The sequence below is a fragment of the Crocodylus siamensis genome, chromosome 5 (genome assembly GCF_052110815.1).
Source record: "Crocodylus siamensis isolate JL-2025a chromosome 5, ASM5211081v1, whole genome shotgun sequence".
In the NCBI taxonomy this organism is placed as follows: domain Eukaryota; kingdom Metazoa; phylum Chordata; order Crocodylia; family Crocodylidae; genus Crocodylus; species Crocodylus siamensis.
This window is the reverse complement of record NC_143399.1, coordinates 205,567,524-205,579,919: the sequence shown is the minus strand read 5'-3', so window position 1 is coordinate 205,579,919 and position 12,396 is coordinate 205,567,524. Positions and strand designations below refer to the sequence as shown.

Below are 12,396 nucleotides of genomic sequence, written 5' to 3'. Positions count from 1 at the left end.
GGGGTGGCGAAATCCAGCTCTGTCCTAGCACCCTGGGTCTGGAGCCAGGTCAGCCCTGGGGCAAGAAGTCGGGGAGCTAGGCCTCACCTAGGCCATGCTGTGCCGCGCTGGCCTGTCGGGGCATCCTGCTGGAGCCTGCCCACCTGGAAGAGGCAGCATCCGGCTTCTGCTGGCACCCCACGCGGTCCGTGTGTGCACGGGACAGCAGGCTGGTGGCCCCCAGCTCTCTCCCTCTTTCCCAGCACCCTGCCGTCTTCTTGGCAGGGTGCAGGGCGTCACCCCCATGACATGGGCTGTGCTGGCTATCACTTCCCTCCTCGCTCAACCCATGCCAGCTGCTCCTGTGCCACTCTCCAGCCCCTCCGAGCTGCCAGAGGCAGGATCTGCCCACTTGCACGTCCCCGCGTGCCTGCTTTGCTCCTGTCATTCCCCAAGCACAAGAGCCTGCTTGTTCTCCAGCCCCTGCCTGTCGTTTCTCGGCCTCTCAAACAAAAACCACCTTGTCTGCACCGATGGGCTCTGCCCAGGGGGGGTTTCCAGCCCCAGGAACCCATTGTCAGAGCGATTAGAATTCGCTGCAGACCTGGGACCGAGGATGCCGGGAAGTGAATCCCTCCCGTTGCTGCTGCAGCTATAGCCGTGCGCTGGGCATCGTGGCGGCGTAGAACAAGATGCAAATAGCCGATGTGCTGCCTGCAGTTAAAATGGGGAGCTTGGTAGTGTCGGATAGAAAGGAGCCCCTGGAACGGCGCTCTGCAACCTCCGTGCACTGGAGATGCCCCTCCATAGACTCGGCCAGCTTTCGGTTTCCACTCATGTTCGGACTACAGAAAAGTAGCGGAGCAAGTCACCTGTTGCAAAGTACACTTTTCACCCCGTCCTGGGCTTGCTGGGTTTTGGTAGGATGGGTTTCTATCTGCAATCACAGGGTTTGTCTGGTGAACGGTGCGCAGGGGTTTGCACACCCAACCGTGTTTATATTGCATTGCATGGCAGCCTGAAACACCCTTAAAAGGACCTTGCAGCACCTGCAGTGCTGTGGCACCTGGCTGAGAATCATCAGCCTAAAATGTTCAGAGTCATAGAAAATGAGGGTTGAAGGGACCTCAGGAGGTCGCATCTAGTCCAGCCCCCTGCTCCAAGCAGGACCAGCCCCAACTACATCATCCCCGCCGAGGCTTTGTCCAAGCTAGGTCTTCAGACCCTCCAAGGATGGAGACTCCAGCACCTCTCTGGGGAGCCTGTCCCAGTGCTTCACCACCCTCCTTGTGAGAAAGTTTGTCCTAATATCCAACCTCAACTTCCCTTGCTGCAGCTTGAGCCCATTGCTCCTTCTGTCATCTGCCCCCACTGAGACCAGCCCAGCTCCCTCCTTTTTGCAGCCCCCCTGCAGGGAGGTGGAGGCTGCTCTTCAATCCCCCTCGGTCTCCTCTTCTGCAGACTCAGTCAGCCCAGTTCCCTCAGCCTCCCCTCACCAGTCCTGTCCCCCAGCCCCACAGCCATTTCCATTACCCTCCGCTGGACTCTCTCCAATGTGTCCACGGCCTCTCTGTCGCGGGGGGCCCACAGCTGGACACCGGACTCCAGATGTGGCCTCCCCAGGGCTGAATAGAGGGGAAGAATCACTGCCCTCCACCTGCTGGCACCGCTTCCACCCATGCAGCCCAGGATGCTGTTCGCCGCCTTGGCACCAAGGGCACGCTGCTGGCTCTTATCTGCCTTCTTGTCCCCTCTCACCACCCCTCCCCGCAAGTCCTGTTCGGCAGAGCGGCTGCCCGGCCCATCAGTCCCAGCCTGTCCCGGTGCAGGGGATCGCTCCCTCCTCCGTGCAGGACTTTGCACTTGTCCTTGTCGAAGCTCATTGTTGCTCTGATGCTGCCGGTGGCAGCTACTGCCTCGTGCGCGTGGGGAGTTGATCTTTGCTCCCATGAAGCAGACTCCTGCAGCCTTCCTGGAAACCACGTTTGTTCTGGCCTGTTGGTCCCACTAATCCTCCGTGCGCAGCACGTGTCCCTGAAGCACAGCCGGCTGCTTCGCCGTCCTGGCAGCGGCAGCAGGGACGAATAGGCACGGGCTGGCTCCTTCGTGGCTGACACTGGGAAGAAGGGTGGAAGGGGGCTGGGGCAGGGGCAGAGAGGTTACTGGGTGGCAGATGAAGAGGTGTGGTCCAAATTGCAGCCCCTGAACCAAGCTGCCCCTAAGACAGCTCCTGCCTCTCTGAGCCAGTTAGTATCTAAGGTACCATTTTGGGGGCAGCAGCAGAGCAGGTGTCTCCTCTCTGGGGAGGGGCATTGCTGCAACAGCTGGGTCTGGGGCAAGGATCTCGTTAAAGGGAATTAAGGGGGTTGGGCTTACTTTGCCCCAGGTTTTTCTTGCGGCAGAGTAATTGCAGGCAGGTGAGCACTTACCAGGGCCCTCCAACCCCCCACTTAACTCAGTGCAATTTGCTAATTAGCTATTAAATCAGCCTCAGCTTGCTCTTGCAGGTCTGTCTGTGCCTTGCCCAGGTGTCAGCCAACTGAACGAGGCAAGAGGAGATGGAGAGTGCGGGCCGTGAGGTTCGCGCTGCGGCAGGTGAACGGGGGCATGAGACGGAGCGTCTCCCTGCGCGCAGACCCCATCCGTGGAGCCGATCAAGGAGTAGCACCGGGCAAAGCTGCAGCGAGCTGGTATCTGCTCCTGCCTTGTCAGCCTTGAGTATCTTGTTAGGAGAGTCCCAGCTCAGGTAACTTCCGCGGCTAACGGTCTGGTTGAAACAGGAGGGAGGTTTCTAATCAGGATGTGAATGGTGGGTGCAGCACGGAGAGATGGTCCCCATCCAGCCTCCCCTGCGGCTGGACCAGGCAGGGTGTGCGCGCAGGGATGACATGCAGGGGAGGGTGTCACGCCATGTGGGAACAGCTGGTTGGGGCGCTGCGCGCGTCTGCATCTCTGCTGACCCCCCCTCGCTTGGGTGCTTCCCCCGCCCCGCTCTGCGCCATCCTGGCTGATGCTGTGGGATGGTGGCCGTCAGCTTTGCATGGGGCCATGTAAATACTCAGTTGGTCTAACAAAAGATATTGCATCTACCCAAAAAACCTTGCCTGCCATGGGTCCGTATGGCATTTAGCATAAGGGCCTTGACCTGCTCTTGATTGGTGTCACTAAGGTAACACAAATGAAGCATCTAGAATAACTTTCCCGTTCACAGCAACCGCTGCAGGCCTGTGCACCATTTGAGATACCCTTGGGCCCCAGTCAGGATAGGAGCTTGGAAAAATGTGGATTTTGGGTTACTTTTTTAATCTGAAAACTGGGGATTTTTTTTTAAATCCAGGGAAACCAAGATCCCTGCTCATGAGGGAGTATCCCACCAGCAGTTAAAACCCCAGAGAAGAGAGCTGGGAGCAGGCTGTGACCAGGGGGTGGACTGCACTTCAGGTAAGCTTGCTCCCAGGAAGGAGCCGCGTGCTGGTCCTGGCCAAAGCTAAGGGGCCTGCCACCCCGGGTAGGGCCGAGAGCCTCTTGTGCTGGGTTGTTTGCTTTGTGCAAGGCGCGTGCTTGTCCGGAGAGGACTGACTGAGGAGCTCCCGAAGGAGCAAGGCAGCCGGCGCCCCGGCGTGCTTACACACAGTCTGCGTGAGTGCATGGGTCTGTGCATGGGCACAGGTGACTTCAGCGCTGTCGCAGCCCCAGGCCCCTGACATGTCAATAAAGCTGCTGGTTTCTTTTTAATGTTAATAAAGCTGCTAGCTTAATGTTAATGATGGGGCAGGGCAGCATCTGCAGCTCCAACTCCATGCTCAGGTTGGGGCCGAAGCTGGACCTGGAGTGGCAACAGCTGCCCGGCCTGCCCCCCACACACTCAAATCCAAAATGAGGGTCTGCCCCATGTTAAGTGGGGGGAAATCGTCTTAGATTTAAGTAATTACAGTACACTGTATGCAACACGTGTCACATCCTGTGTAACTTTGCTGGGCGTCCCTGTGTCATCTGATGTGTGTCACGCAAAAAGTCATTCCTGGGGACTGTGTTGGATGCAACAGCCAGAGCATTATAAATACGTGGGTGAAAGACGTCACTTGGATAAGCAAAGAGGGTTACAAAAGTGAAGGCAAGCTGCAGGGAAGATGCTATCTATACCAACCTAATCCCTATCATGTTGTCTCGATTCGCGACTGCATTTTAATGTCATTCATGAGTCACTTGAGTCTGTCCACGCAAATTCCTTTCTCCCATGTCAGGAATCTGCACCCAGTGCAAGAAGTCGTGTTTCCTGGACACCTGCATCGACCCGTCCAGAGACACGCACAGCCAGCCAGCGCTTTGGCTTGGACCGTGACACCGTGCCAGTAAGCAAAGGGAGAGACAACTTCAGCTACCGGTTGTCCCTGCTGGAGCTGCGATTGTAAGATGAGACGCGCTCCGGCACTGCCGACAGCCTGGGTTTGTAACTAGTGAAGCACGTCTGAACCATTGGGGCTGGGGGGGCATGCTAATGAGCTTGTCTGAGGAACAAGGATGAGCCTGGAGGGCTGGTTTTGTGCCTCTGGGCTTGGCTTAACTTAACTGAGGCATTCTCCAGCACCGGTCCGTGGCCCCTGTGGCAGGGTGAGCACTGGTCCTGGTTTTCACTGGGATGTTCCTGCTTTGAATGTTTATCCCCGCTGGACCGCTTTTGTCCTGGTGACGACACGACTAGTGAGGGATGGGGAATGTAGTTGCCCTATCCCTAAGCCACAGCTTCAACTCGAGTGGGATGTGGCTGGTGCCTGGGGCTGGTGCTGAGCGAACGGCGCCTGACGTGGTAGAGTTACTAGTGACCCTTGAGTCTGTGATTCCTCTCTCCTTTTGGTCCAGCAATAGCCAAGACACTGGCTGCGCCCCGGCAGCGTGACACGGACGTTGTTCCTCGGGTGCAGGAACCAGTCCCCTGCCTGAACCCCGCGTGGAAGAGCCCACGGCTTTCCGGATCAATTCCTGCCAGTTTCCAAAGGACAGGCTGGATGCTGGCGAGGAAGGAGACGCCTGCCAGGTCCTTGTCAGTGCTCAGACGCCTGCAGAATAAACACGGCGTTCTTCCCCCGTGGGATCTGGCTGGGCTGCGGTTTACATGCGAACAGAGAGGTAATGGCCCCAGGCATCTCTAATCCCCAGAGGATTACCCCAGGGACTTGGCAGCCGGAGTCGTTCAGCAGGGAACACGCATCTCCCTTGACTTGGCTTGACTCCTCCACAGCTCCAAGGCTGCAGGGGGAGCGGGCAGGAACGTCTCAAACAGACCTGGACAACGTGTCGGGGGTCTGCTGGTTCCTCGGCCTCTGGGCCGAACGCTGCTGAGCCTCCACTGCTGAGCATGGCCGTTGCCACCAGGTCTCCGGTGACGGCGTGATGGAGGGGGAAGTCCAGGTAAGATGCTTTTTCCCTTGCTTGCCTGGCTCTGGGACAGAAGTGGAGTTTCCTCCCCCCACCAGGGCCAGGGGTGGATCCAGGGGGGTGCACTGGTGCACTTGCACCTTTCTTTCATCCTTGCTGCACCCAAAGTTTAAAACCTGGCAGTGACAGCAGCATTTCTAGTCGGGCAGCACTGAAGGAGGCAATTAACTTTAAGGCTCATTGTGATCTACCGGATCCCTTCTCCACTCCTCATTCCACAGGTGTTAACGAGGCTCTGTTCTTTGCAATGATCTGGATGTTCCTCCAATCAAGCCGCCCTTTGTTCTGCTGTCTGGGAAAGCTCTTATTTCACAGCCCCGCAGATTGTTTTTAACTCCTTCCAATGAAATTTATATTTGTTTTTCTTCACTCTTAAACTGAATAACACAGCCCCAGGCCCCTGGCTTATTAATAAAGCTTCTAGTTTCTTCTTAACTGGAGAAAAATGGGTGTTGTTTGACATGTGATGATGCATCTCACCATGTGCACCCCGCTTTTTCAAACTTGTGCTCAGGACCATCAAAACGCATGCCTTCTTTGGTCTCTGGGGCCCACAGAAGAAGAAACCGCCAGCAGGGAACCAGAGACCAGCCTCACAGGCGCTGGCAGGAGCTGCCTCACTGCTGTGTCCTGTTAGTAGGAGGAGTACTACGGGGGCGGGCAAAGGCCTCAGTGGTTTCTCTTCTGTGCACACACCTACACACAGTCAGGGACAGTCCCTGCCCTGGAGAACTGGCAGTCTTGCAGAAGCAGGAGAGAGGAGGAGGAATAGCCCTTCTGCAGGCAGGCGGAGCTGAGGCATGGAGATAAGTGGTGTGCCCAAGGTCATGCAGGCGGACTGTGGCAGAGATGGATCTAAGCCTCAGCCCAGCACTCCTAGGTGGGGCTGCTACGTGTTGAACAGCAGCTACCGCCCGTCCTGCAGGGCATTGGCAAGGAGTCCCCATAGGCCTCTCTGCTCCAGGACATCCCCTCCCTAGAAATCTGATCACAAGGAAGGAATGGCGTCGGCGGGGCGGCTGGTCTGGATCCGTCAGGTTGCCTCCACGTGCCCCACTGTGGCGCCAGGCGACATGGTAGCTTAAGGGCTAGGACCTGCTAATAATTGCTGTCCCTCTAATAAAGCTGCGTCTGTGTGAAATGTGGAGGAGAAGGGAAAAGGCCTGTAAAGTTCGACCCTCCTCCCGTGGGCTGATTGGTAAGTCCCACTTCAGCTATCAGTGCATCCCCGCGTTGGGGTCTGTGCCACACTTGTCTCTCCAAGCTATAATGCCGTGTCGAAGACACCTCAATTGTTTCTGCAAGCTGGGCTAATGCCATGGACCTGCTAAAACATCGGTGGTGGTTAAGGACACGCTTCAGGCTCCCTCTTTGAAGCACCGGGGAGGAGCAGGGCTCCCGAACGCTGGCTCTCCTGGTAGAGCAGGGGACGCCGTGTACTCTCCGCAACCCTCATACTGACACGCTTCAGCGTGCGCTGACGTCCAGGGCGGGCCTGTGAGCCCGGCTGGGCCTGCATGCCAACGTGGGCACTTTTTCTGAGTAAGCTTGTTCTGCTGAATCAGGGCCCCAGGCCTGGCGTTTCCCCTTGGGATCTAGAGGACACGAGTCTCGCCAGAGAGCCGCTCTGTCCTCCGGGCGGAGCGACTGAACGATCCCTTTCTCCCTTTCTCTCCCGTGACGCTGCTCTGGACAAGAATACACGGCTTTGTAGACACCCTCCCACTCAGAAATAACTCCGCTCTTGCCAAGCCGGGCCGGGCTTCGCCGTTGTCTCCCGCAGCCCCCCGCGTACCCCTGGCATCTCCGGGCGGGAGCGAGCGCTGCTTTGTTCTGGCTGTAGGCAGGGCCTGGCAGGAGCTGCCTCTCCGAGGCAGAGCTCTGCGCAGCCTGCTCCGCGGGGAGGAGGATGAAGTTGAGTCACGGTTTCGGGTTGCTGGAAGCCTCTGGAGCAAGAGATCCGGATGCAGCCGGGGGGAGAAGCTGCCAGACTCAGAAGAAGAAAATGCTTAACCTCTTCCTGGCTCGGCAGCACAGGCAGGGATTTTGGCAAGGCCCCTTCCCCGCACAGACAGAGCCGACGCAGGCAAGTTTATTCCTGCCAACCAAGCAGAGGGGAGGCTGTCGGCAGGGCTGCAGCAGTGCTACCAGCAGCTGCGAGGCAGGGTGGATGTGCACCTTTAGAGACTAAGATGCATACAGGTACATACACATATATGAATGTGATACATATACAGAGTTAGAGATGCATGGATTTCATAGATTTGACAGATTTTCAGGGTCGGAAGGGACCTCGGTAGGTCATCGAGCGCCGGGGTCAGATGAGCCCCATCCAGCCTCCTCCCAAAGGCCCGCGAGTAGGGGAGAGCACCACCCCCTGGGAGCCCGGTCCAGAGTCCGGCTGCCCTTACTGTGAAGAAGGTCTTCCTGATGTCCAATCTAAATCTGCTCTCTGTCAGTCTGTGGCCGTTGTATCCAGTTACTCCAAGGGGTGCTCTGGTAGACGGAGCATCTCCTAGTCCTTGCTGCCCCCCTGATGAATTTGTAGACGGCCATCAAATCCCCTCTCAGCCTTCTCTTATGGAGGCTGAAGACATCCAGGTCCCTCAACCTCTCCTCATAGGACATATCCTGTAAGCCCCTGACCATGCGAGTGGCCTCCTCTGGACCCTCTCCATGCTGTCCACGTCCCTCCTGAACCGCGGCGCCCAGAGCTGGACGCGGTCCTCCAGCTGCGGCCTGGCCAGTGCCGCATCGAGGGGGAGTATCGCCTCCCCGGACCTGTTTGTGATGCATCTGCTAATGGATGATAGAGTGCAGTTAGCTTTACTTATCACTTCATCACACCGATGATTCACGTTCATCCTGGAGTCGACTGCGACTCCGAGCTCCCTTTCTGCTCTTGTGCTGCTTAGGAAGTCGCCTCCCAGTCTGTGTGTGTGTTGGTGATTCCTTCTCCCTGGGTGCAGCACTTTGCACTTCATAGATTTCATAGACATTAGGGCTGGAAGGGACCTCGGGAGATCATCGAGTCCTTCTTAAACTGCATCCTGTTTTCTGCCCACTTCTCCAGCTTGTCCAAATCCTCCTGAATCTGCTCCCTGCCCTCCAGTGTGTCTGCTTTGCCCCATAATTTGGTGTCGCCCAAAAATTTGGACAGTATGCTCACTCACTACACCCTTGTCCAAATCACTGATGAAGATGTTGAACAGCACTGGCCCGAGGACCATATGCAAAATGCTTGTGGCCATTAGCATGTATATATGTATTTATACATGGGGAGGGCAGGGTGTATGCATGCTAACAGCTACAGTCATTTGTATGCCCAACCAAAAGCACTGTTTAGGGGCCCGGCTCTTCAGGAGCTCGCGGAGGCTCAGTCCCTTTGAGGTGTCTCCTGGCAGGCCCTGACAAAACGGAGTTTCTCAGGTCCAGAGGTAACATTTGACAGTGTTGGGCAGGATAGTCTGAATGTCATGTAGCTGCCCTGCGTACGGACTTGCCCAGCCATGCCTCTGCACACAGCAGTCACACGCACGCAGTTTGGTGTGTGTATATGTATGTACAGTCAGACACCCAGTTTCAGTTTTGAGTTGCACTGATGCACGTATACGCGCTTTATACAACGTGACCATGTTTCAACTCATGCGATACCCTGCTTCACATTTACGCTGTTTGCAGTAGAGCGGTTGTTAGTTTGGAGTCTGCTTACGCAGCATCAGCATCACTTGTCGTCTCCTCCAAGATTGTCTGTCATTTTTGGTTACGTTACCCCTGAATATTTGTGAAAACGGCGTCAGAGAAAGCCTCTGATGTTGTGCCCAAGACAGCATGTAAGAAAATAGAAATGCTTGATAAATTAAGAGAAGGCAATAGTGCTGTGTCGATTGCTTGTCAGTACAGTTTAAGTGAATCGACTGTGTGTACCATTAAAAAAAGTGAGCAAAAAATTAGAGACTGTGTGAAAACGGCAACCCCTGTGAGTTTGAGAGTGTCATTGGTGACTAGCATTCCTCATTTAGATAAGGTCGAGAAACTCCTTACTCTTTGGGTCAATTAAATGACCAATGCAACAGGAGCAGTTGTGGATGGCGCGGCAATTAGGGCTAATGCGTTGTGTCTGTATGAGCACGTAGCCGGGAGTGAAGGAGAGTAGTGACACCAAGCCGTTTGGTGAAATAATGTTATCAAATCTTGGTCCAAGGTCCCTGTCCCATTTTCCATTGACTCGATGCCTCGAGTTACATGGTTTCACCTTACACAGTGTTTTTCAGGAACGTATCCCCCACATAACTCGGGGTCCGACTGTATATATATGTGTGTGTGTGTGTGTGTGTGTGTGTATACGTATGCACATGCACATGCACATACACATACACACACATTTATATACACCAATGATTCTCTGTCTGCATATCTATATATATATCTATAGATTGCTAGATAGGTATCCATTGTATGCATAGGAATACTCAGAGCAGCCACATGACACCTGGGATAACACCAGCTATATATAACACTTGCTATATATAACAATGGTTTTTTATATATATATGTGTATATATATATATGTCATATTGAATGCAATAGTTTGAATGCTTGTAATAAATACCCATTAGCCAGTTTAGGAAAAAAGGCAAGGTTCATCCTTTTATCTAGGGTCATTGCTTGTTTCTGCCTACATGGTAAATGTCTTGATTCTGAATTTTATCTTTAGAGGCCTTGCAGTGAACGTGCTGAATGTCTTGGGTTTTGAATGTGATCTCTAGAGGCCTTTAACCAAGTTAACCTAAAAGCGACCCGTGGGCAAACACTCCGAGAGATCGAAAGCTAGGGACTTTTGGAGAGGGGTTGGCAAGAGGTCACAGCGGTGATGTGGAAAATTTCCCAAAGAAGACCCAGGAAAGGAATCTGTTGGGTAAAAGGTCCGAGCTCAAATTTGGGAGTAGTGACAGGTTTGCGTAGGAGAGGCCCAAGATGGCAACTCGCCCAATAAAAACTGTAACCTACAGTCCCAATTTGGAGGTAGCCTCACTTGCAGAGCACCGAAGGAAGAATCGCAAGCGTAGGCCGGATCAGACTGATCACCTGAACCCCCCTCTCCGTGAACAAGAGCTCCCGTTCACACTGAAGCCGCGGAGGGCCCGAGTGGGACCGAAGGAAGGGGACTTGTTCCTATCACTGCTGAGACCAACCCTAAAACCATCACTAAGGAATTAAAGTATCCTGGGGGATTTGGTTCCTAGGAATTCTAGGATTGTAAGTATAAAATGAGAAATAATAGTAGTGATTCCAATTTAACCTTTACTTGTAATTGTAGTTGTTTTTGTAATACTAATTCTTACAGCGTTGTTTGGGAAGGAAGTACTTTTGGAGCATTGTTTCTAATGTATGTAGTTATTGTGTTTTTAATGTTTGTGTTTTTTCTTAAAGCTAAGCAGTGTTATATGTGTAGCAAGGAATTTTAAAATAAAATTGTGTTGTATGAATTAAGTGTGCAATCATTGTGAAATCATGCAATCAGCCAAATACTCCCCCAGCCAGGCGCATCAAACGAATCAGTAATCGTGTGGGATCTTTCTCTATTCCATAACCCACTAGAGACGTATATAAAAACACTGTATACAAAGGCACAGCCGGGCAGTTCTGTACCCATATGTATATAATTGATTTCACATCAACTCCAGGCTTTTTTATAACTGTTTAGTTTGGAAAACTAGTGGGTTTGCAAATTCCTGTCATGTAAATATTGGGAGCAAAACCATCGTCACTGTTATCGTGAGCTTTCGTTCTGATCTAGGGAAATGCCATGCGGGAGCAGACCCACCACACCTTTCCAAGGGCAAGGGGTTGCCACATTGCAACAGGAGCCTCTTTACACTGTCAAGGATGTGTCGTTTCTTTTGATTTGATTACGCTGAGGGACGTGACCGACTGTGGTCATGTTCGCCATCTCCGGTGTGTGTTTATCACGTGTTAATATTAAAAAACTGGAGCCATGGGGTGATTTTTTTTTACCCCTAGGACAATTTGCCCTATGTGAATACAGAATAAATGGAAAGCAAAGACCTAAGTATCTGATTGTCCTCTCTCTGTTTGGCTGCATATGGGATTGACTCATCTTTTCCGTAACAACCACTTTCCATTCCTCTCATTTTTGATGGATTTTCTTTCTCGCTGACCAGCTCTCTGTGCTGCAGTCACCGATGAGAGGTTCATGATTTATCTCCTTGAGCGACTGTTCCAGCAAGGAACACAAGAACATAGGAGGTCCCAGGAAGATGTCCACATGGTCATTTTGAGAATAAAAACCCAACAGCTTGTAAGATGTGCTTACAATAATGACTGGCCGTGCCTAATAGCAGCGCAGCTCCTCAGTGGCTTCACTGGGGAAGCCACTTGTTAGGAAATGGCTTTCTCATTAGGAAATTTGATGTACCATCACACATCGAAAGAACCTTTTTTAAATGCTTCATGCAACTGGAGGAGCTGGTCCTCTTTTCCCTTGTCCATCTAAATGCTTCTCCTACCCTGCAACGCCCAGGCATTTCTCTTGTTAGGAGATTTGTCTGCAATGGTTGATGCAGCCTGGAAGAAGGTAGGGTAGATTTGCACTTTATAGATGAACTAAATCAGAGATGTATAGCCTAAAGTCTTGTGTGTCTGAGGTGTGAAAATACTTCTGATGAAGTGAGCTTGGGCTTACCAAACCTTGTGCTATATAGCTCTGACTTAGTCTATAAGGTGCAACTCTACCCTGGCTTCTGCCTGGCTTCATACGAACACAGCTAAGTCTCCTCTCTCTCTCTCTGATATAATCTGGTCATAAATTGTTCTTTCCTTGTTTCTCTAATCCAGTGGTCTCCAAAGTGGGGTGCACGCACGCCAAGGGGTGCGCAAGACGATCCATTGGGGTGCGGGAAGAAAATATTAGAACTACTTATATTTGTTTTTTATAGATATAGTACATAATATATTAGT

General features: G+C 52.8%; 1 long non-coding RNA gene across 1 annotated transcript; it reads left to right on the top strand.

The window, feature by feature from the left end:
- The first annotated feature begins 908 nt into the window (after window positions 1–908).
- On the top strand, window positions 909–10,875 carry LOC149865203 (uncharacterized). Its single transcript, XR_016442415.1, has 3 exons — window positions 909–2,725; window positions 3,317–3,420; window positions 4,224–10,875. It is a non-coding gene; the product is annotated as an uncharacterized LOC149865203 (long non-coding RNA).
- Window positions 10,876–12,396: the final 1,521 nt, after the last annotated feature.